The 24,323-nt window shown below is 33.9% G+C and overlaps 1 non-coding gene across 1 annotated transcript; it reads left to right on the top strand.

Moving 5' to 3' along the window:
- Positions 1 to 19,396: 19,396 nt before the first annotated feature.
- LOC128560479 (U6 spliceosomal RNA) lies at positions 19,397 to 19,503 on the top strand. The gene has a single exon (XR_008372977.1). It is a non-coding gene; the product is annotated as a U6 spliceosomal RNA (small nuclear RNA).
- Positions 19,504 to 24,323: the final 4,820 nt, after the last annotated feature.

Genomic DNA, 24,323 nt, shown 5'->3' with positions numbered 1-24,323 from the left:
ACCACCTAAAGAAAACAATAGCTCTTTAACAATGAATACCAAAATTAATGAAAATATTAATGACAGATGAAGAATTTCAAACATGAATTGTAAGTAAGCTCAAGGAAACATAAAGAGAAAATGGAAAGCCAACAAAAAGAATCCACAAAAACAATTCAGAAAATGAATGAAAAATTCTCTAAAGAAAGAGAAATGTTAAAGAAAAACCAAACATAAAATATGGAGGAAATGAACAAATTTTTGGAAACACACAACCTCCCTATGCTCAATTAAATCGAAATAGGACTCATGAACAGACCAATATAAATCACCAAAATTGAAGAAGCAATAAAAAAATCTTCCAACTGAAAAAAATCCCAGACCAGATGGTTTTACATCTGATTTTTACCAAAACTACAAAAGAGAATTTATGTCTATTCTGCAAAAATTATTCCATAACATTGAGAGGCAGGAATCCTCTACATGTTGTTTACGAAGCTAATAATATTTTGATATCAAAGCCAGGAAAACACACAGATAAAAAAGAAAACTACAGACCAATATCCCATATAAATAAACATGCAAAAATTCTCAGTACAATTTCAGCAAATTGAATTGAGCTTCACATCAAAAAAAAAAAAAAACCCACAACCATGTATACTTCATCCCAGAGATGCAAAAGTGGTTCAACATGTGCACATCTGTAAAAGTAATTCACCACAAAAATAGATGCAAAAACAAAGAGCATATTATCCTTTCAATAACTCAAAAGTATAGCCAACAAGATATTGAATGGAGAAAATTAAAAGCATTCCTACTTAGAACTGGAACAAGACAAGTTTGCCCATATTCACCATTTCTATTCAACATAGGTGAAGTCCTCACCAGAACAATCGGGCAAGAAAAAGAAATCAAGCAGATCCAAAAGGGCAAAGGAGAAATCAAAGTATTATTCTTTGCTGGTGACATGCTTTTATATCTATAAAACCCCAAAGATTCAATTAAGAGACTCCTGGACTTGATAGATAAATTCAGTGAAGTATCAGGTTATAAAATTAATGTACACAAATCAGTAGCTTTCATATATGCTGACAAAATGAAATAAAATCAAAGACGCAATACCTTTCACAATAGCAATAAATTAAATTAAATTTAATTAATTAAATTAATTTGAAATAAAATAATGAATGAAATGAATAAAATATGAATAAAAATAAAAATGAATAAAATGAAATGAAATAAAATAATTAAAATAAAATAAAATCTTAGGAATATATTTAACTAAAGAGGTGGAAGACCTCTACAGGAGCTGAGAGAAACTGACACAGAAGGCAGGTACATGGTACAAGCAGAGGCTGACTGGTTGGCTGACTCTCCCATGGAGGTCTGGGGATGTGAAAGGGCTATTATGAAGTTTTTTGATTTTATACTGAACTGCTTGATTGAGAGTGAATAAACTGAAACAGCATTTGGGGGCCAAGGTGTAACAACAGGTGGGGTGGTATTATTCTACCAGACGTTAGAAGATATTATAAGTCCACAGTGATCAAAACAACATGGTATTGGCATAAAAATAGGGACATAGACATATGGAACAGAACAGAAAACAAAAGGACGAAGCCAGTCTCTACTTGCCATTTTATATTTGATAAACCCAACAAAAGCATACCCTGGGAACTGAACTACAATTCAATAAATAGTGCTGGGAGACCTGGAAAACCACATATAAAAGTCTGAAACATGACCTGCACCTTTCATCATTTACAATGACTGCTGCAAGATGGATAAAAGATTTAAATCTAAGACATGAAACACTAAAAACCCTAGGAGTTTTGAAAAAACTCTTTATGATGTTGGAGAGAGAAAGATTTTATGAAAACAACTTCAGCAGCAATCACAACAACAAAAATAAACAAATGCGACTTAATTAAATGAAAAAGCTTTGCACAGCTAAGTACACAACAATTAAAACATGGAGACAACCTTCAGAATTGGAAAAGATATTTGCATGCTATGTTTATGAAAATGGCCTGATAACCAGAATCTATAGAGAGCTCAAAATAATCAACAACAACAAAAAAAGAGCAAACAATCCCATCTATTACTGGACACGACACATGAACAGAACCTTCTCTGAAGAAGACAGATGAATGGCTAACAAACATATGAGAAAATGCTCATCTCTAATCATCAAAGAAATGCAAATTAAAACTACCCTGAAACATCACTTAAAATTGCCCAAATCACAGAGTCCCAGAGTTGCAGATGCTGGCACAGGTGTTGAGAAAGAAGATCACTTTTACACTGTTGGTGGGACTGCAAGCTAGTACAGGCTCTTGGGAAGAAAGGATAGAGAATCCTCCAAGAACTTAAAACTATTTGATCCTGCAATCTCGCTGCTAGACATCTTCTCAGAAGAAAAAAAAATCATTTTATCATAAGGACATTTCCACTAGATTGCTTATTGCAGCTCAATATACAATCAGCAAGATGTGGAAATAAACTTAACGTTCATCAACTCAGGGATGAATTAACATACTGTGGTATATGTATACCATGTAGTACTATTCAGCTTTACAGTACTAGTGGCTTTATATCTTTTGTATTAACCTGGATGGAGTTGAAACATATTCTTCTTAGTAAAGTTTCACAAGAATGGAAAAGCAAATATCCAATGTACTCAATTTTATTATGAAGCCAGTAGATGATCTAACACATGCCCACATAGGAGGAAAACTTAATTCTATTCAAATTGGGGGGAAAGAGAATGAGTCAGAAGGATGGGAGGACGGTGTGCCCCCACTTAAGGGCACAAAGTAGGGGTGTGTGGCACACCTTTTGGGTGTAGGGACTCTACCTAACAAATTCAATATTGTGAACTGGTTGTTTACATCCTCACAATAACCTAAGAGTTAGAAGACAAAAAAAAAAAAAAACACAAAAAAACCTAATGTAATGCCATTTTTCACAGATGTAGAAAAAAAACAGTCTATCCTTCATATGAAACCATAAAAACTCTGAATAGCCAACACAAACTTACGTAATATGAACAAATTGGGAGATATCACTTTACCAGACTTCAAGCTATACTGCAAGGCTATATTAACCAAAATGCATAGTACTGGCACAAAAAAAGAGAGACATAGATATATGGATCAGATCTGAGAATCCTGAACCTATCCTTATATTCCCATCTGAACTTTGATAAAGCAGAAAAATAATGAGGAAAATAATCCCTATTCAATAAATAGTGCTGACAAAACTGGATAGCCACATGTGAAAGACTGAATCAGAATTTGCATCTCTCACCACTCACAAAAAGTAAGTCGTCATGGATAAAAGTCTTAAATGTAAGGCATGAAACTATAAGAATTTTAGAACAAGGTATTGAAAAAAACTCTTATAGATATCAGTCTAGGGAAAGAATTTTTGAAGAAAGACTCCCAAAGCAATCATAGCAACACCAAAAATAAACAAATGGAACCTTACCAAATTAAAAATTTCTGCACAGCCAAGAGCACAATCAATAGAGTAAATAGACAACCTAAATAATGGAAAAAATACTTCCACGCTATGTATCTGGTAATGAGCCGATGACTGTATAAAGAACTCAAGCAAATCAGTAGGAAAAATCATACAACCCTATTAAACATTAGGCAAAAGACACAACAGAAACTTTTCAAATGAACATAATTTAAAAGCAAACCCATGAAAAAAGGCTCAACATCTCTAGTCATTAGGGAAATGCAAATCAAAACCACAGTGATAACCTAAGTCCCCAAAGATGGTTCTTATCAAAATGTTCCAAAACAACAGATGCTGGTGCACATGGGCAGAGAGAGGATCACCCATTCATGGGTTAGTGGGCCTGCAAACCAGTGAAACTGAGAGAGGATGCCGAGAAGAGTGAGGCCCTGGTGATTCAGCTCTTAGGAATTTGTAGACTTAACTTCCTGGAACCTGGAAATTTCCACTTCTGTGAAATCCTGTAGTTTTGTGGGAGCTGGAACAGCATCTCCCGCTTGATTCAAACTGACCTATGAGAAAGATACCTGTGGGTTGGAACTTTTCAACTGGAGATAAAAAGAGAAAGACCAAGCCAGAAGCGGAGCATGGCCCTTTGGAATTCTTCCACCCAGTAAGCTCAGCTGGCTGAAATAAAACCCTTCCTCTTATAAACATGGTGTTTGGGTGTTCTTTCTCTCCTTTGGGCCTTGTCTCCCTGCAAGAAAACCTCTACGGAAAGTAGTACGGTTAGTTTCTTGCCTGTAAAAATTTAGTTTTCTTTCCCTTTTTTTTTTTTTTTTTGAGACAGAGTCTCACTGTGTCACCCTTGATACAGTGCCATGGTATCTTAGCTCACAGCAACCTCAAACTCTTGGGCTTAAGCGATTCTCTTGCCTCTGTCTCCCAAGTAGCTGGGACAAGAGGCGCCCGCCACAATACCCGGCTGTTTTTAGAGATGAGGTCTCCCTCTGGCTCAGGCTGTCCTTGAACCTGTGACCTCAGGCAACCCACCTGCCTTGGCCTCCCAGAGTGCTAGGATTACAGGCGTGAGTCACCACACCTAGCTCAACATTTTTTTCAAATTCTTTGTCTTAAAGCACAATTGTGATGTATCTAGTTGCTAATATCTTTGTATTTATGTTGGAGTCTCATTAAATTTCTGAACTTCTTCTAGCTCTTCTCTCCTCTTAAGACTCCCATTATGTGTATTTTGGTATATTTGTTATTGTTTCATAAGTCTAGGAATCTTTATTCATTATTTCTCATTCTTTTGTTCTTTTCCTATTTTCTTTGTACAAGCAGAGCTATATTGGTTTACCTTTGAGTTTGTTCTTTCAATTTTCTTACAGTTCACGTCTTTTTTTGATCTTATCTAGTAAATTTGGATTTGAATTATGTTTTCAACCACAGCATTTCCACTAGGTATTATTTTAAAATTATAATCCCTGTATTAATATTTTCTGCAAAGAGCCATTAATATGATACCGGAATTTCACTCTTCAGTAGGTCCTTAGTCTCAGGGATTCAAAGAATGAACCCAGAGACCACAGATCATTGGTAAGATAGGACTCTTATTAGAAGTTAGAAAGGAATACAGAAAAGCACCAGAGCTTCTGGAAGGGGTAAAGAACTGAAGAACTCTCTCTCTGGAGTCTCCACGTGGACTCTTTTATGTAGGGATCTTAGGTCTAGAGAATTACATGTGGTCGGTAGTTGGTAGATGGAAAAACATCTCCTCAAAGTTAGTGAGCACATTAACAAATGAATGAAGGTAGCTCCTCCTCCATAGGGTGAGGTTATCAGGTCCTTTACCGTCTTTGTCCCCGAGAAGGGATTAGGGTGTGTGCTCCTACCCAAGGTGGAACCACCCCAAAAAGCCATCAGAGGCTACTTTGTTCATGATCTTATCATGAGCCCACAGGGTGTATCCTGAAAAGGCAGTCTGCTTGTGCCTGGAAATGGGAGTCTGACCTCTGAGAGAATGGGGGTGGGGGTGGGGGTTGGTGCTCCCTGTCTAGTCCTGAGTGGTGAAATCCCTTATCAGTTATATACCCCTTCAGTATTAACCATGGTTTTTTTTAGTTTTTGAAGATGCCTACAACTTCCTACTAAATTCAACATGTAGAATCCTTTAGAAAGTTTTCAGTCATTTCTTTCTTTTTTTTTTATTGTGTATGGATTTAAATTTTTTATTTTCTTTCACATCTTATTTTGTTTTATCTACTGATAAGAACTGTTTGTTCTGCTTATCTTATTGATAAAAATCGAATATTTTAGATAATGTATTGTAAAAATTCTGGAATCTCATTCCCTAGTCTATGTTGGTACTTATTGTTGCTCTTTTTGTGTTTTGTTTTTGTTTAATGACTTTTTTCTCTAATTGTGTGGAATCCATTACCCTCACAAGTTTCCCTCTAATAATTATCTTTTAATAATGTTATAATTTAAAAAGCCTTCCTAGGGTTGCTCCTGGGTCAGCATAATTTAGTTGTCAGCTGATATTAGTTTAAAAATGTGCTTTAACCCCTTTAACATCAATATTGCTTGACAGGATCAAACCCTGCCCAAATAGGATGAATCCACCTAAAAAGATCAACCCCCTACCTTCTCCCATTGGATGCCCCACCTAAGGAGGTGAATGGGCCCACCCCCTACCCTCTCCCACTGGATGCCCCACCTAAGGAGGTGAATGGGCCCACCCCCTACCCTCTCCCACTGGATGCCCCACCAAAGGAGGTGAATGGGTCCACCCCCTACCCTTCCCACTGGATGCCCCACCTAAGGAGGTGAATGGGCCCACCCCCTACCCTTCCCACTGGATGTCTCACTTGGGAAAGGTAAATGGGCCAACCCCCACCCTTGCAACAGACGTCCAGTCCAGGATAGGGAATGTCCTAACCCCCATCTTTTGACCTTTAAAACCCCCCTTCCTGCCATTACACACGTATTTCTTCCCAGTTGGAAATCCTACCCCACCTGCGCCCGTGGAATAAAGCCATTTTAATTGCACAACCCAGGTCTCCATTTTCCTTTTGTCTTGTGCTTCAGAATAACCTTTCATCTTTGGCTCTATAACCTTTCCATTGTCACCATTGGCCAATGGAATACATTGAAAACTCAGGGAGTTTAGAAGTATCTCACAGGCATTACTTTCTTTGTTTGTAAGATTACATGCATATCTATGAATGACTTTTTCATTAAGATACTTTCTGGTCTTTTTAGAATGTATGTTAACTTTGTGCATGCACCACTTTCAGAGAACCTGGAATAAGTAGAATCTTAAGATTCTTGTCTTTCCCCCATCATTTCTAGTCTAAATATTTTATTTGTATATAATTGTAGGTTTTTCCCCAACTGGTATAAAACATGAGACTATTTACAATGTTGCTTTTCCTTAGCTGTTTGCCACTGGAATTGCTATAGTTTTTGTTTCTTCTGGGCATGGGATTTTTCTCTCTTTGCTCCTCTCCCTGTTCTACCAGTTGTCCCTTCCTGTTGCACTCTACCAGAGCTCTTGTAAGAAGTAACTAGGGAGAGAATTATGGAAGTAGTTCTAGAATGAAATTCTACAGTCTCCCATTATTCTTACAGTGGTTCAATACATTTTCTTAAAAAGTTGTTATACATTTGTCATATGTTTTAAAAAATCTTATAATATTTGAATAAGGAGAATTTGAATGTTTTTTGAATTTGAATGTTTTGTCCCTTTTTCTCTTTGCTTTTTTTGGAAGTGGATTTGCTAAGCTCCTCATTCAGCCATTCTAGAAATCACCTATGCCTTTAGAATTATTTTAATCTCAGTGTCTCTAATGATATTGGTGGTAATTTACTATCCCTCCTCAGATTGGAATAAATGAATATTATCAGGCAATGCATCTTGTTTTGTCATTTATTCTCTTTGAAGATATTTCGAGGCACTTCTGTTGTGGTGATCAATTCATTGTATTTGGGCATATAATAATATTTTCAAGGAATGCTGAGTTCCATGTCTGTGGAACATTATGTAATTTTAGTTTATTTAGATGTACATATTGCTGCTCCAATTTGCATAGATCTAGGAAACGCTAAATTTAAAAAAAAGTTTGATTTCAGATCCTTTTGCAAAATGCCAAGAGCTGCATCTACTTAACAAGCATTGATGCTACCATGCAACCTACTCTCCAGTTTTTATCTCTATTCTACTTTTCAATATTGTCTCTCTAATTTTTTCTGTAGAGTGGGCTTGTTATTGTTGGGGAAAAAAGCAGTTGCAACATTACCTGTAACCCAAAATATCCCTTTCCATTTAACAGAATCCTGAATTCACATTTGTTATGTATTTTTTCACATTATGGCAATTCCTAGTGGCTGCAACTTTCATGTGAACTCATTTATAAATGTTGGTCTTAACTCATTTGGATTGTTACAATATTTAATGTTTAATCACTTCTCTCTTTATTCCAATAAACATAGATTCTAAACTACAACCCAAAAGTTTAGAAAACGTATTTGTATTCATGTTTATCTCATTCACAAATACTGTTAGACCTACACCTTGTATGATGCCATGAACAAAGTTCATACTGACAAGTAATTACTCTCTCTCCATATATGACTACAGTAAACAAATTAAAACAAAAAAATGCAGAATACAAATGCCTACATACAGTAACTAAGAAAATACCATGAAGGCTATGTTGAACAGTTTGATGAGAATATTTCAAATTGTATATGAAACCTGCACATTGTACCCCTTGATTGCACTAATGTACACAGTTATGACTTAACAATAAAAATAAATAAATCAAAAAAGTTTTTTTTGATGCAGCACTTTTTATTGAACATACATGCATACAACGTATTTAATATTATGAAGTTCTTTTATAAATATAAGTATTCTTTGTCTCCTAACATTCTTAGGTAAAATTGGGGATCAACTTTAATGTAAACTCTGGAAGGAGACATTCTAAACTTTTTTTGCAGTTCATGAAGCTACAGAGTATAATTATAAAAGTTTAACTTTGATTTTATAATGAATAAATCTATATGAGAAGAAAATAAAAGATGTTAAAAAAGTGGATGAGATCTCAAAAAGACCCTAGTGGAGATATTTTCCCAGCAATTTTAAATAAAAAATTGTTTGAATTCTCTGTTAGGTTCTTCATTGATAAAATTGATATGATATACGTTATACTCTTCCAAAAGTTGTATTTGGGGAAAAATCTTTTCAAAAATAGAGTACTTAAATGCAAAAACAGTGTATTAATTTTGATGCTATAGAAAAGACCAGAGTTATATATTACATGCTATTTTTTAAAAATACGACTTTAATGCAATTTATAAAGAAAATGTACAGCAATGAAATAAATTTGACTCATTTAAAATATACTTAAGGAAATTACTCTCATTTCATTAAAGTTAGCAAGTTCAACTTGGATAATTTTTTTAAGAAAAACAGGTTTTATAAGGAAAGCAAGGGAAAGATTTTGTCACGTCAGGACAAAATATACAAACGTCCTCAGAAGTCTCAGTTTCAGCGGTGTCCACCCAGTTAGAACTCTTCACTGTGGTGACAAAATTTGTTCTTCCCACAGGTCTCTAACTTCCACTGTTGCCACTTCTTTCCATGGTCCTTATCTTGTCAGTTCGTCCTTTGCTAAATTTAAAACTGAATAATGAGGTCATACACAAGGGCTTCTTTTCTTCTAGGACTTCTGAAAATTGAGCCTTTTTTTTTTTAAAGTTCAGGCTGTGTCTCAAATTCAATTCTTGGGGTGACATTATGACACTTTGAATGGAAATAAGAGAGACTTGGCTGCAAATTTTATATTGAGTTTTAAGAAGAGGTATATCGCATGGTATTTTTACTTTTGTTTTGAGAGAGTTTTTGTTAAACAGCATAGAGAGTCTGGATTTCATTGCTCCTTTGTACATTTTAGTTGGGTACACTTTACTTTGAACAGATCATTTAAATGGATCAGAGGTTTTTTATGGTATGTGCAGCTATACATATCTTCAAGGGGTGGACACAGATGCGTTCTTTCTTGGGACTTTATTTGAAACATTGTCCTACTTTTGGAATGTATTTTATTTTATATTAAAGGAAATTTGATCATGTTTTCTGGTAGTGTCCTAAATATATATATATATATATATATGCTCAAAGGTGTATGAACCTCTTGAAATTTATTGAGTCATTTAAAAGAGATGTATATTTTTCATTTTAAGTTCTATGGACTACAAAGATTTATAAACATAAAACCTAATACTTTCAGGCAGCGCCTGTGGCTCAGTGAGTAGGGCACCGACCCCATATACTGAAGGTGGCAGGTTCAAACCCGGCCCTGGCCGAACTGCAACAAAAAATAGCCGGGAGTTGTGGCGGGCACCTGTGGTCCCAGCTACTGGGGAGGCTGAGGCAAGAGAATCACCTAAGCCCAAGCTGGAGGTTGCTGTGAGCTGTGATGCCACAGCACTCTACTGAGGGTGACAAAGTGAGACTCTCTCTACAAAAAAAAAGAAAAAACCTAATACTTTCTACAGCCATGTACAGTTCACTTCTCTGTGTTTAATTGATTCAACAATTGATCCCACGAGGCAATCATCTCTTAGATAAATACTAATAATTCTGATTTTTAGAAACGCAAGAGCTTTAATTATGGATTTCTTCATTCAACTTTCATCTGAATCAAAGAATGTAAAACCTCAATTATTATCAAGGTTTAATGCTTAAAAAATACTTAAATGTATACAATTTTCATAATTTAAATAGAACAAAGATGATAAATATTGTTATCAGAATTTCTGTCTTCCATCGGTCCTTGTTCTCAGGGATTTGAAAAATGAACCCAGGGACCACAGATCAGTGGTAAGATAGGATTTATTATACAGAAAACAATACAGAAAATGCAGCAGAACTGGCAGAGGGAAAGACCCAAGTCAGAAAATCTCTCTGCTTGGGTTGTCTAGGGGGTGTATCTTTGTATATATATATATATATATATATATATATATTTTTTTTTTTTTTAGTGATCCTGGTCAGTGCAGTAAAATTCCATCTCTCTCAGTTTATGGATATTTGTATACATGTGTATCATATATGGGACACACACACACATATATATATATCCCTAGACAAATATATATGCATATAGATAAATTAAATAGATAGATAGATAGATATAGATATATAGATACAGATTTAAATATACATAGATATATCTCCTAACAAATGAATGGATACAGTCAGTTCTATTGGGGCAGGGTAACAAATGTAGTGACAGATGAATGGATACAGTCCCTTGCAGGGAAAAATGTCAGTGCGTTCCCTTCATGAAATTTCCTAAGCCCAGGAAATGGGGATTTCCCTGTTTAGCCCTGAATGGGTGGATCCTGTATGAGGCCACTCCCCGCCTCAGAAGCTGTGTCTGTCCCCAGAGGGTAGCCTCAGACCTGCAGCACTGCACCGTCAAACAATCAGAAAATAGAGGTGGCTTGGGCAGCAGTACAGAAGGCTGTGCCACAGTCCTCCTCAATTAGCCAGGGGTGCCTGCTCCTTTTTGCCGCACTTGGTTCTCCAGCCCTTGCTTCCCTGAATCCTACAGCACCAACACCCCTGGGACGGTGATGCTGAAGGCCAGGCAGATCCTCCAGGGCAGGCTTATGTGGCCCAAGCCCGGACATCACCCGCCCTTTATCAATCTCATATCTATTATTATTATTATTATTATTAGTTTCTTGCCTTCTAAAAGGGCCCTTCTTTGCTAGATCTCTGGTATCTCAAAGAGCAAAAACTTGGTCAGGTCTATAATAAAATATGTAGAACTGATGTATAGTCAAAGTTAAATATTATTCTTTTTTGTGTGTGTACATAAATGTGTTCTCCATGTACAAAAATCTGGACCTAAAGATGAATAACATACTTGAGATTCTCTTGAGAGTATATTACCACCTTCCTGGGATTTGAATCTACCTTGTCTGTGGTGATTATCTTTCCCTTTGGGACAATAAAAGACAAGATAAAGCTTTAAGAAATCTTTAGGTATATAGTCATAGTTTGTAAAACTCAACAATTACTTTTCTTGTTTGAAAAATGGGTAGAATTATAAGTCATTATAAGTGGAGAAGACCTCTGGGTTTACTACACAATTTATAAATGATATATGTGTATACAGATATCTGTAAACTGAGAAAGATGGAATTTTACTGAACTGACCAGGGTCACATAAAGTAATGAATGACAGATTATGAAATAAAAAATAGATATTGAAATTTATATTCTATGTTTTTGTAATACACAGTATTACTCTATATTTACATTTATTGAATATATACTACAAACTAGGCATTTTACTTAGATGACGTGATATCCAATGGAACTCTCTGTGTTTTATGAGATAAAGAACCTGTGCCCTGGGGTCACATGTGGCCTTTGGGATCCTTGATTGTGGCCTTTTAGCTAACTCCAAATTTTACAGATCAAGCCCTTATAAGAAAAGGATTTGTTCTGTGAAGTTTGGATTCAGTTGAGGGGTGAAGTCAGGGATCTGGGGGTTCATTTGTGGCCTTGAAGCCACGGATTTCATTTTCCTTCCCCGTGACCTCAACCAAGTGAGGTGTCATCAAGGGAAGTTTTTGAGACACAGAGAGTGGTAATCTTCAAGGGAGAAAATCCAAGTATTACCTCTGACTCAATGTTTGCTGAGTTTCTGATATTGACTTCAAGCAACTCCTTGGAAAGATCAATAAAAACTGGCATATGTTCTTGAATGTGGGGACCACAAAGAATTGTGCCTGCTTCTCTACAGGAGAATTAATTCAGAGTAAGGGCACCTGGAGTTATAGAACTGGGTCAAGAGCTGTGTTAGAGTTGCAAGAATTCAGATGAAGGTTTTGATGTGTTCATTAATGAATAGTGTGGAGAGGACTGTCCACCTGGTTGCAGGTTTAGGATTTGAGTGGGAGAAGAGTTGCCAGAAGAACACCTCAGAATGGCCATATAAGTAAGAAATGCAATACATTGCATTTAGCAACTTCGGTGAGTAGTAACATCACCAAAGTTACTAAAGATCAGGTTATACTTTCACCTACTATATAAAACTTTTCCATATTGGGCGGCGCCTGTGGCTCAGTGAGTAGGGCGCCGGCCCCATATGCCGAGGGTGGCGGGTTCGGACCCAGCCCCGGCCAAACTGCAACAACAACAACAACAAAAAAAAATAGCGGAGCATTGTGGCGGGCGCCTGTAGTCCCAGCCGCTCGGGAGGCTGAGGCAAGAGAATCGCGAAAGCCCAAGAGTTAGAGGTTGCTGTGAGCCGTGTGACGCCACGGCACTCTACCCGAGGGCGGTACAGTGAGACTCTGTCTCTCTTGACATTAAAGGTATTAAAAAGAGTAGAATTTTTGGAGGAGAAAATGGATTAATGATATTAACAGTAAGGAGGAAGCTTCTTTCCCCATTAGAGGTCTTTGAAGCAAAGAGCAAATAATAACAACAAAAAAATGAGTACTATTTAATAATACTATCTCAGAAACTAAAACTAAAATCTAGTGGCACTAATTTTCAAACTTGTTAAAGAATAGTGTCTTAAACTATTTGAGCATTGCAGTTACTCTCATAAACCATGATATTTAACCTTCCACATTAAAAAAAACAAAAGCAAAAGTATGGAATTCATATAGCAGTGGTTTTGTGGTTTTGAAAGTAGCCATAATTTCAATTCCATATGATGTGAGAATGGACAAATTAGTCTATGAATTGAATAAATTTGCAAGTATGACCATTGTATCCTTTAGTTTTATAGGAAATGAGATTAAATTGATCCTTCTCTATGGGATATACATTTAAAGATTGATAAAAATCCCTGCCTGGCTTTCTTGTCTAGAGAATAAACTAAAGTAGAATTTAATTAAAGCATGGGATAAAAAAAAATCATTAGTTGCATGTTATTGTCAACAAACATTCTATTTCTACCTAACCTACTTTGTGCAAGGACAAGTTAAATTAAAAGAAAAAGAAAAAAATTGATCTTTTTAACAGATGCTAAATTGAACATAGGATTTTTTTCCCTTAGTGTACACAAAAGTTTATACAAATATAGTGTTTTCTTCTAGCAAGCTTGTTGAGGCAAAATGCCTACGATAATTAAAGAAACAATTAGGTAACACTAGAGAGGAAGCAAGACATTAAGTGAAATTAGTTTATCAAGTCAATTACATTTTAATAATTCTTATAATTTTATGGTTCTTAAATTATAATTACTGGTTTAAGTCTAGGGATAAAGTGGTTTTCTAAAAGCAATGGAGTAACCTAAGAGGAGAAAAGAGAGAGTAAGGTAAAAGATGTATAATTCATTGTACAAAGTATAATTAGTCTGAGATATATTTAAAATGTGAACATTTTGTAAAGACAAGCATTCTGAACTATTTTTCATGATTCCTCTTGTGACCAAAATATGAAATTGCCAGATGGCCAGCTTGCTTTAAAGATACACTCTCTGGTCATGCAACAAAATGAGCTTATTTGGCACAAGGGCAGTACATTTTTTGTCTCTTTTCAATGATACTAAGTAATATCAGCTATTTGATCACAGAAAAATCTACTATAGATGGCAGACCCTGTATAAAAATTAACTTTATGCTACAATCAGACATACTTCTACTTTTTGAATATTTTTTAAATCAGTAGGTGGATATTTTTTTCCTGATGTCAAATTCCTTCAGTTGTTGTCAACCTTAGGCGGAGGAACCATCTTGCAAATTATACACAGGTATTTTGTATTTGTTGAATATTTTGCTTTAGCCTTCATCATATCCTTTCTCTGTCTTTTGGAAGAGATAGAGTGCAGCCTTCATCATAAGCTCATTATATATTTTGTTAAACTTACATTTATGATTTTGTTACTTAGTGTTTGGTGTGCAATAAAACCATTTTGAATAATGCAACCATTTTATTTATCTGACAAATCTTTGAGTTGGCCCCTGGCTTGGATTAAGCCAGCTAACTTAAGTTCCTCCCTGTGACTGTTGTCAACTAGAAGATGGGTGAGTGGCTAAATGACACAGGATGACCTCACTATTTGGTAGTCACCTGGCTATGAATCAATGGCCTTGATTCTCCTCTATGCCATTTCTAATACTCTAGTGACCTGTGCCACAAGATAGTCACTGAGCTCCAAGTACATGAAACCTAAGCCTCAATGAAAAAGCTCTGCTCAAGGTTTTTTTATAAGTTATAAATTATAAGTAATCATAATTTATGTTTCTGTTGTTAACAGCAAGTTATTAGGTCAACACAAATGAAGAAGTGTGAGACACTCGGTAGAGGTAAAAAGAGGCGACTGCATAGCAAATGGTCGTGCGCACTATGCAGGAGGAATTGTGACCATCTCTGCAATTTACCTCACTGAACACTGGGATTTTCTTCATTGAGAAAACTCAATCCGTCCCCAAACTCTGTGAATAGAACAGAATGAAAAGGACTCAATATCACATTTATTTTGCAGATATTCACTGTCAATATGTAATATATTATTCTACCAGAGTATCTACCTTCTGGCAAAGTGCTTTAGGCGTTGAAAAAGCTAGGTTCCATTTAATATTAAACTAAAATAAATTAATGTAAAATTGAACAGAATGAACTTCTCTCCTTCGTGTTTCTTGTTTATGAGAAAGAAACTTTAGTAAGTGCTCAAAAAATGAACAAAATAATCTTCTTCTACCTTAGCAAGCTATTTAGGTATATCTAATGGTACAGTGTAATTGTAATGCTTTGCTCCTCTAAAGATACCAGTACATGTAATTTACCTAGATGCAAAACTAAAAACTAAAAGTGAAAACAAACAAACAAAAAAAATAATATGAGTTACATTTATTTTCCCTCTCTTCAAATTATGGTAGCATCCCAGATAATATAGGAAAAAATTAAAATATTATCACACATGTTGTATATAAGGCATGCAAGGTAGTCATCCATTACTCAGCATAGAGGTTTCTTTTTGAGAAAAAACTAACAGTTTAGGGGATTTTTTTGGGGTGCTTTTACTTCAAGTCTTAGACACACTAATTGGTTAAATTCTGTTTTTTCTCCATATGCCATTTCTAATTTGGCGAAAATAAATGTATGGTTAATGGATTGAGTAACTCTTTGTAGGAAAAAAACACATACCATTAAAATATGGATATTCATATTGCCAGAGAAAACATATTTCATATTTAATTCATTACATAAATTGAATCAAAAGAACTGAGCTTTCTCTGCTTGTATATGTGTAAACAGGTAAAAGAAAATTTGTGACTGAGTATTGTAAGTACCTATTTCTATCAAGCATGGACAAGTCACATGATAACTCTATAAGCCATCAGTTACATTGATTGGGAAATCTTATTTTACAATTTTTTTAAATGAAAACTGGACACTTACGTTTATGATATTTTTTTTTTTTTTTTTTTTTTTTTATGGCCGGGGCTGGGTTTGAACCCACCACCTCCAGCATATGGGACCGGCGCCCTACTCCTTGAGCCATAGGCGCCGCCCACGTTTATGATATTTAAAGGAAACAGATTTGCAAAAGTAAAGACTTCAAATATTATTTTCTCTAACTACAAGGAAATTCTTTAATTGAAGTAAACTTCATAGCTATTCTTTTTTCTGGATTCCTTTCCACTTTTATTTCTGTATTCTTTTAAAAAATTATTTTTAGTCTCTAAATAATTGTCATAGGTTACTTAAATATTGCTTAGACTGATAAATTTACAATTTTAAAAACAGATCATATCTTTTTAAATTCTTAATCTTCTCCCTTGAGAGAAGTGCAAGTGGTTAGTGAAACTACAGAGTAATATCTGCTATTGTTTTCCATAAGGAGTATGGACAAGGCCATGATACTTAAAGTAAGTTTTGCCACAGTGAAAGGAGCTGCCTTTTTTATTACAGTTTCACTACCAGTTGGTCTGTGTTCTATAATGTCAAAATGGCTGGTAGAAATAAGGCAAAAGAAACAAAAAAAGAAAAATAAAACAATGCAACACACAAATGTTCTGTGAACATGGTACATTTTTGGATTCATTTTTTCTCCTGAATTTACTGAATCAGCTTCTGAGTCAGGACGGAGTGACCTTAACCCTTAATGCCACGCAGTAGAAATCAAGGTCTGATATAATAATAACTACCTCTTCTACTTTATAGCTAGTACTGCAATAACTGCCTTTTTGACTGAACCCATAATAACTGTTAGTTACTGCTCAAGGCATATTTTACACACAAGAAAAATTCATCCGCCTATCCTGTAGAGTAGTTGCTATCCATGCCATCTCCACCATTTTACAGATGAGAAAAATGAAACTCACACAGATGAGATCATACAACAGAAGAAAAATCAAAGTTTAAACTCAAAAAAGACTTACGCCCCTAATGACGCTTTTGAATTTTTGTATGTTAGTTTATTTTCCATCTGACTTTTAAAACAATAGGGCAGTTGAATATACAAAACAAAAACATAACGAATAGTGAAAATATTATAATTAATTTATTAACTCAGTGCTGTATATAAAACTGGCAGAAATGAGTGTTATTCATTGACCCCTATTAATTATGTTGATCTGCCTCTCAGAGGATGTTAAGGGATAGCATGTAGAAAATCATTTGTAGTGTAAGGTAAATTGCCTGTTTTTTAATACCCCTGTTAGGATTTATGTCAGCAACTAAAATTTCTCCCTGTTCTTTGTATATATAGCTAATCATCACAAAAGGTCACAATAAGAAAACGCCATTTGGGCAAAATCTCTTATAGTGGAACAAGCAAGGCAAATAGGGACTAAAGCAAACGTTTCCTTGGAAAAAGCTAATTCTAAGGATTAATTAGACATTCAAGTGATGTGAAACCATGCTTAATCTTAGCAAAGGTATATGCTCCTGATATACTATGTTTAAAATGTTTATATATGCATATTTTCATAATCTGTTACACGTATATAAAAATTTGGTTACTTTTATATTTCATGTTTGACATATGGTTAATAATAGTTATTTTGGTAGATTATATGATATTCTAGATTTATGACTATGAGATCAGTAAATTAATGAAAACTACTTTTTTTTCCAATCTGTATCGTTTTTCATTTATATTATACTCTCAAGGATATCCAGAACATTGATAAATAGAAAGGCTGATCATGTCATTTATCTTATTCCCTGTCACAAGAGTAAATCTTACAATATTTAAAATTAGTGATGACGCTTTCTAAAATTTTTGTAGATGATCTTTATTAGTTTAGGGAAATTTGGTTCCATTATTAGTTGTGGAGTTATTATTACTGAATGTTGAATTTTATCAAATGTTGAATTTATCAACTTATGCTTTTTTGCCATAATTCATGCACATTTAACTTTTCAACTTTTAAAATGTATTGAATTATAGCTATATTTGTGCATAATACATCAACTTAATCAGAAAAATTGTGCCTTTGATTATTGTCTCTAATGTCCTCTAATTATTTTCTTAATTTTTGCTCTTATCTTTATCATTTTCTTCCTTCTATATGTGCTATTAATATTATATTTTAAAGAATGAAAATAAACAAAAAATTTAGCTGTGTATAATTTTACTATTAGTCATTCCAGAAATGTGAATATCATTCCATTCACCTCCATAAGGAAGGGCATTGATTTTCTCAGATCATATATACATATATTTATACATGCTACTATGTTAAAAATAGATATTAAAACATGAAATTATAAGTGATGCTTCTTCTCTGTAATTATTTTATGATCTTTAAGAAAACAATGCAATTTTATTAGTGCAGAAATTTCCTTCATGGTCAAGAGACATTTTCAATGCAGCAATTATCATTTTTTAAGTTTTCATAGTAGGCAAAAATTGAAAGTCAGGTTGAAAGCCAAGCCAATCGTATTTGAATGATTTATCTAATATTGTCATAATTAATTTCTTTGTGTATCTTTTCTTTTTTTACATCTATTATTACCTAACATTCTCCATACATTATCCATCTTTGATCAAAAATATTTGCATGTGCCTCATAGTACCCATATTTTTATCACCATTGTCCTTCATGGCGACTTCAAGAACAATACTAATTATAAGTGAAATATAAACATTAGGAGTCTAGAAATTTTACCTTCCATAGTATTTTTTTCCGGTTCTTAATTCTACTACCTCATTTATAAGCTTCGCCATAGTTGAAAATGAGGTATTCAAAAATACAAACTGTCAATACCCTAGTATTTGCAACTTGAACCATGTACGCTTCTTGCTCTCAATTATTTTATCATTTTTATTTTATCAATACCTCCACTTTCTAAGATTTTGTTTAATTGTTGCATATAACTACTTTTTTCGTGACTTTTCTTTATCAAGCCAGACTAGATTACATAAAACGTCCTTCAACTATTCTTTAAAGGAGATCAGTAACAATTCATTTTATATCTTTTCTCCACTCCTGTCTAGAAAAACACCAATTATGTGCTGTCTCTGATCCAAGATTCATAGCATCTGAGAACTACAGGAGAAAATCTACACAAGTATGGTAATAATTGCTTATGAAAATGCAGGATTTACGTACAGTGTTAAGTCTCCAAATTAACACGGTCCTGGTCAGCTCCCATTTTACTTCACTTTCCATAGTGACTTTTTACCTTTGATCACTGTTCTCGACTATTTTATTCATCCTATTCTCCTTCCTTCCAAGAGAACAGGGACTCAATTTTATCAGCAAGTTAGGAGGAAATTAGTGATGAATATCTTCATTACCCTTTCCCCACATGTAGTATTACAATCTACCTCATCTTTTCCTACCAATTTCAGGGAAAAGTTTTTTGTTTTTTTTTTTCCTTATCTTTAAGGGCCAAACAGTAATACCTACAACTGTAGTGCTGCACCTGTCCTTAACCTTCATAAAAAATTCCATTAATGTGCTCGCTTCGGCAGCACATACACTAAAATTGCAACGATACAGAGAAGATTAGCATGGCCCCTGTGCAAGGATGACACGCAAATTCATGAAGCATTCCATATTTTTCAATAAACTGAAAAGAGCCAAAAAAAAAAATCCTATTAAATTATGAGTAATATTCTGTGTTTCTCCAATGCTGATCTTCCTTTTTCAAATGACTAACAAATTCAGATATTTAATTATAAAAATTCCCTTTCCTTATCCTGTTTTTCAGTTGAAATGTCTTTAGACTCCTCTCTTCAGAAACGAATAAATCGATAGGTAGTCTTCACTGGTATTTTTAATTGCTTACCCACAATTAATTCTTCATTTGCAGTGTCATTTGGCTTCAGCCCTCAAAACATTGTAATCATAGACATAAAATTATTAACAGACTCTGGTTAAAAATAATTAACATGTTCAGTGGTTACATTAATTATATTTTCTGCAACATTTCTAATTAGTGACTATAGTTTTCTTCAAAACTTTTTAGCTCCCATGATTATTTTTTTCCTACTTTTTGATCTATCTGCCTTTATTTTCCTGAACATTATTTCTTACTTTTTCTTTACTTATGGATTAATTATTGGTGTTCTTTGTAATTTCTTTTCCTTCCCATTTTATGATTTTAAATATATATACATATATATTCACTTCTATTAGTTCAAATGCTAATTCATAATTATGATGATGTCTAAGTCTTACCTCCAGCTGTCTTCTTCCCTAAATTTAACATCTATAATCAAAGTGTTTTTACTATCTGAGGATATCTCACATGTATCCAAATTAATTACCTTTTTTGCATCCCTAAATTCATTATCTTACTGAATATCAGCATCAGCCTGGGTATTGCAGACAAAAACAAAAACAAAACAAAAAAATAAACAAACACAAATCGCCTTCATCATTGTGTCCTGGAGTCTAGCAGTGATGTAAGGTTTTAACTGTTACACCTATCTTTATTAGAGAAATTTAAGCCACATATTTATCTTTTATACTCCCATTAGATACAATTTTTTAAAAGTTACAACTTGACTATAATAGTATCTACTTAAATTGTGTCAATGGTTCACTTGGTTGTTGGCAACACTTTAAACTCCATAGCATTGTTCCCCATAATCCAAACCTTGCAATTCAGGTTCATCTCCATGCCAAGTCTACCAAGAATGATTTTTATTTTCCCTTATAAACAACCATTTACTATGAAAACAAATTTCACTATCCATCAAGGTACAACTAAAAGGTCAACTCCTAGTGAGGTCTTACAGATTCCACCTCCCCTCACACGGCCTTTTTGGGTTTACACATTCTCTCCTTTATGCTCAACCACTGTACATTCATGTTTATATGGTAAAAGTAGAAACGTGCTCCTCCGCTTCTGCTTCTCCACCTCCATTTACCTCTACTAAATAGATTCCTGGAAGACGGGGAGCAGACTGTGTTTGTCTTTTATTATTAGTGACTGCTGACACGATTATTCAAAAAACATAAATTGAATCATTAGCTTTTGGTGCAGAGGAGACTTTTGGAACATGAAATGATAGAAATCATAATTAAAGATGGAGAAGACTTACTTTATTTTTTGCTTTGCATAGCTGAATCTAGAATCTCTCGTCTACTTGTACGCCCTAGCTGGACAAACACAGCATAGACTCTCCCCTTTGATACTTAGCCATATAACTAAATAGTAGCTACCATCACTTTTAAAACTGTGTATCTAGGATAATATGTTTGTTAATTAAGAAATACTCTTTTAAAATACTTACAAACTGATTAATAGAGAGGAAATTCTATCAAATTAGTAGAAGAAAATGAACTTCTAGTCCCTATGATACGAATCTATGAATGATGCAATCGATAACAATACTCAATAAATTTCTAACTATAAAAATTTTAGATAGAATAATTAAAATAAAACCTAATCAGTGTAAATAACTGGAAACCTAAAGAACCATACTCTGGTTTTGGTCTTTAAGAGGTAACAAATAATTTGGAAAATGGTTTTATTTGATCTTTTTTTTGTGTCACTACTATGCTGATAACACTGTCTCATCTCATACCTGCTTAATTTATCTGAAATTATAATGCTAGAAATATTATGATATTTAATTTTCCATATTTAGCAAATTGACATAATTGAATTGTTTACCAGTAGGAGTTGAATTTTACATGAATTAAAAAATGAATAAAAATGGCCAGTTATGAGCACTAAATTATCTCAGTTATTCTACAATATATTATATGGACATGTTTTATTCTTGATGATTATTAATAGCTATATGACTTATCGATTTTTTTGAGTCACATTAAAACATTTTTTTGAAAGGGTAACTTGTAAATTTTGGTTCTATTTTTACTTGAATTCTCCATCCTTCTATACCAAATCAAAAGATGACAGGTTCTGTAATTCATAAATGTTTTCAGTATTTCTTTCAATGCCTACATAAAAAACTACATGGCGATAAATCAATGTTGTCAATAACAATGGAGTTACATGTGAATTCTTAAATACTGGCATCAGAGCATTTGGCATCAGATTTCCTAAGACATCTTTTCATGTTTAACTAAAATCAACAAGTCAGATAAGGGAAAAAAATTTAAAATATTAAGAAATAAATTCTCAACAGTGTAACCCAGCTGTCAATAGCAGACAGGGTCACAAATTGGTTAGCTGAGCTGGATGTAGAAATTGAAAAATGAGCAGCTGAGTTGAAAATGAAAATACTGTGTTTTCTGAGAATCAGGGAGGCAAATATAACATGGTGAAAGGCTCAAGAAGTGGGATCTGAGGAAGTACTGGTTTTTACAATGTGTTACTGTGTTTCCCTCCATTCTCAACATGAAGATATTATTGAAACTGAACGTCTCCTGTGGTAAAATCAATCACAGCTCTCAAGGCTACTTGTAAAACATCACTAGATGAGAATAGTGACCAAGGAACAAAATGAAATATAGCTGTAATGTAAAGGTAAAAGTTCTTGTGGCTTGAATATATCCAAAATTATTATTTTATATTTATATTAATTATTCAGACTATAAGAGGAAAAAGAGAAATAAGATATGTACCAATACAGATCTATTTCATATTTATATATAATTGCATAAATTACATTTAATACTTGTTTAGCTGGATCCTGTTATTATCTTTGAGGTTTAATTTCTAATGTATCTGTCAAATTTAGCAAAAATGCTATTTTATATCATGCATCAGAGAAATTAGTTACTTAACTAAAACCAGCTTTTAAAAATATCCAAAACCTATTTTGAATATGTATAGTCCTAGAGCACCTAATTTATTGTTAATTATATTGGTAGATAATTGTGTCCTGGAAGTTTAACAGTAGCTTATTTCAGTATTAGTTAAAGGCCATCATTTTATTTAACTGAATTAAATTAGTTCAAATTAAAAAATCATTTTAATTATTATGATTATTATAAAATTAATTTTGAAAGTATTTGAACTATTGTATGCCAAAATGGTTTCAGGGCACCAAGTAAGGAATATTTCATTAATTTTTACCTTCTGATATTTAGTAAGGGAATATGATACTGCAGTTATTAAATTAATGAATACATCAATGCTAACCAATGTAATGAGAAATTAACATATAAATGATGGTTAAAGGGTGCTATTCTGGTTAGATAGTAGTTTTTGAAATCCTACTTTATACTTGCATTCATCTTTTCATTAAAATTATGAAAATTTTTACTTATACAAGCAAATGAATACTGGGCTATTAAATTATATGTATGCATCACAAAAGTTAGACATCATCACTAATAAAAGGGTAGGAAATTATTTTATGATGGTTTAAAAATCAGGTACTACAAGAAAGCAAATTGTGGCTCCCTTGTCCGGCCTCAATTGGAACCAACAAGCTAGGAGACACTATTTTTGCTTATCATTATCAGTTATTAGGAAACATCAGTTTAAAACCACTGTTCTGGAAAAAAAAATCCATCTTATTTCTCCCAATAAATGCCACCAAAATTCCTGGATAGAATATATGGAGTAGATATATAGGGCATGTGAAAAGTAAATAGTAATAGGGAATTTGTGACCAGAAGAACAGAGTTCACAAGACCAGATGACCTTGTGGTACATTTTAAGTTTTTCTTCTTACAGTATCTTTCGGATTGTATTCAAAGGTAACTCAATCCCATCCCCTGGGATTGGACAGAATGAGCTTAGTTTTCTCCTTCTGGCCCAGAATATCAGAAGTTTAGAACTATCACTAAGCTTACTCAATCACATTTCCAATACCTCAGTCTAAGGTCTGTACTTCCTTAGTTAACGCATTCTTAGGTATCATAATTTTTCCTTTAATATTTGTTATAATTTCTTGTTTTTTTATTTACACATATTTAGCTCCATACATTTTAGAGAATAATATCAAATACTTTTATCCCCATGCTGCATAGTCGAGAGTAGATAAAAATGGAAGCTCCATGTTAATCCTCAAAACTATTTTCCTACTCCTAATTAAAATAAACTCTACCATTGTTTCATATTACCCTCATAACTATTTCATTCACTTATATTTTCTATATTATATTGTATCATCAGTGTTATTTTTAAATTTTCAACAATGAAACGTGGGTATATCGTTTTAAAAATTTACGGTCTCTCGGTCTCTCTCTGCCTCTTTATCTCTGTTGTTGTCTCTGGTCCTCTTTTGCTCACTTCAGTGTGTATAGAATGTTCTAGGACACTGAAAGTAATAACTGAGAGAAGACCAACTCAGAAACCTTAGGTCTAATCACAGGATAAAGCTATTAATTTAGGAACCGGAGCAGAACCAGAGTCCATGTTGTATATAATTGGGGTTTTGAACCCCACTGGCCGGGGTTATCTTCCTCAGTCTTACTCCCCATCCGTTATTCACGTCCACCTTACAGTCTATATC

This window comes from Nycticebus coucang, chromosome 11 (assembly GCF_027406575.1).
Source record: "Nycticebus coucang isolate mNycCou1 chromosome 11, mNycCou1.pri, whole genome shotgun sequence".
NCBI lineage: Eukaryota > Metazoa > Chordata > Mammalia > Primates > Lorisidae > Nycticebus > Nycticebus coucang.
This window is presented reverse-complemented; position numbering and strand designations above follow the sequence as displayed.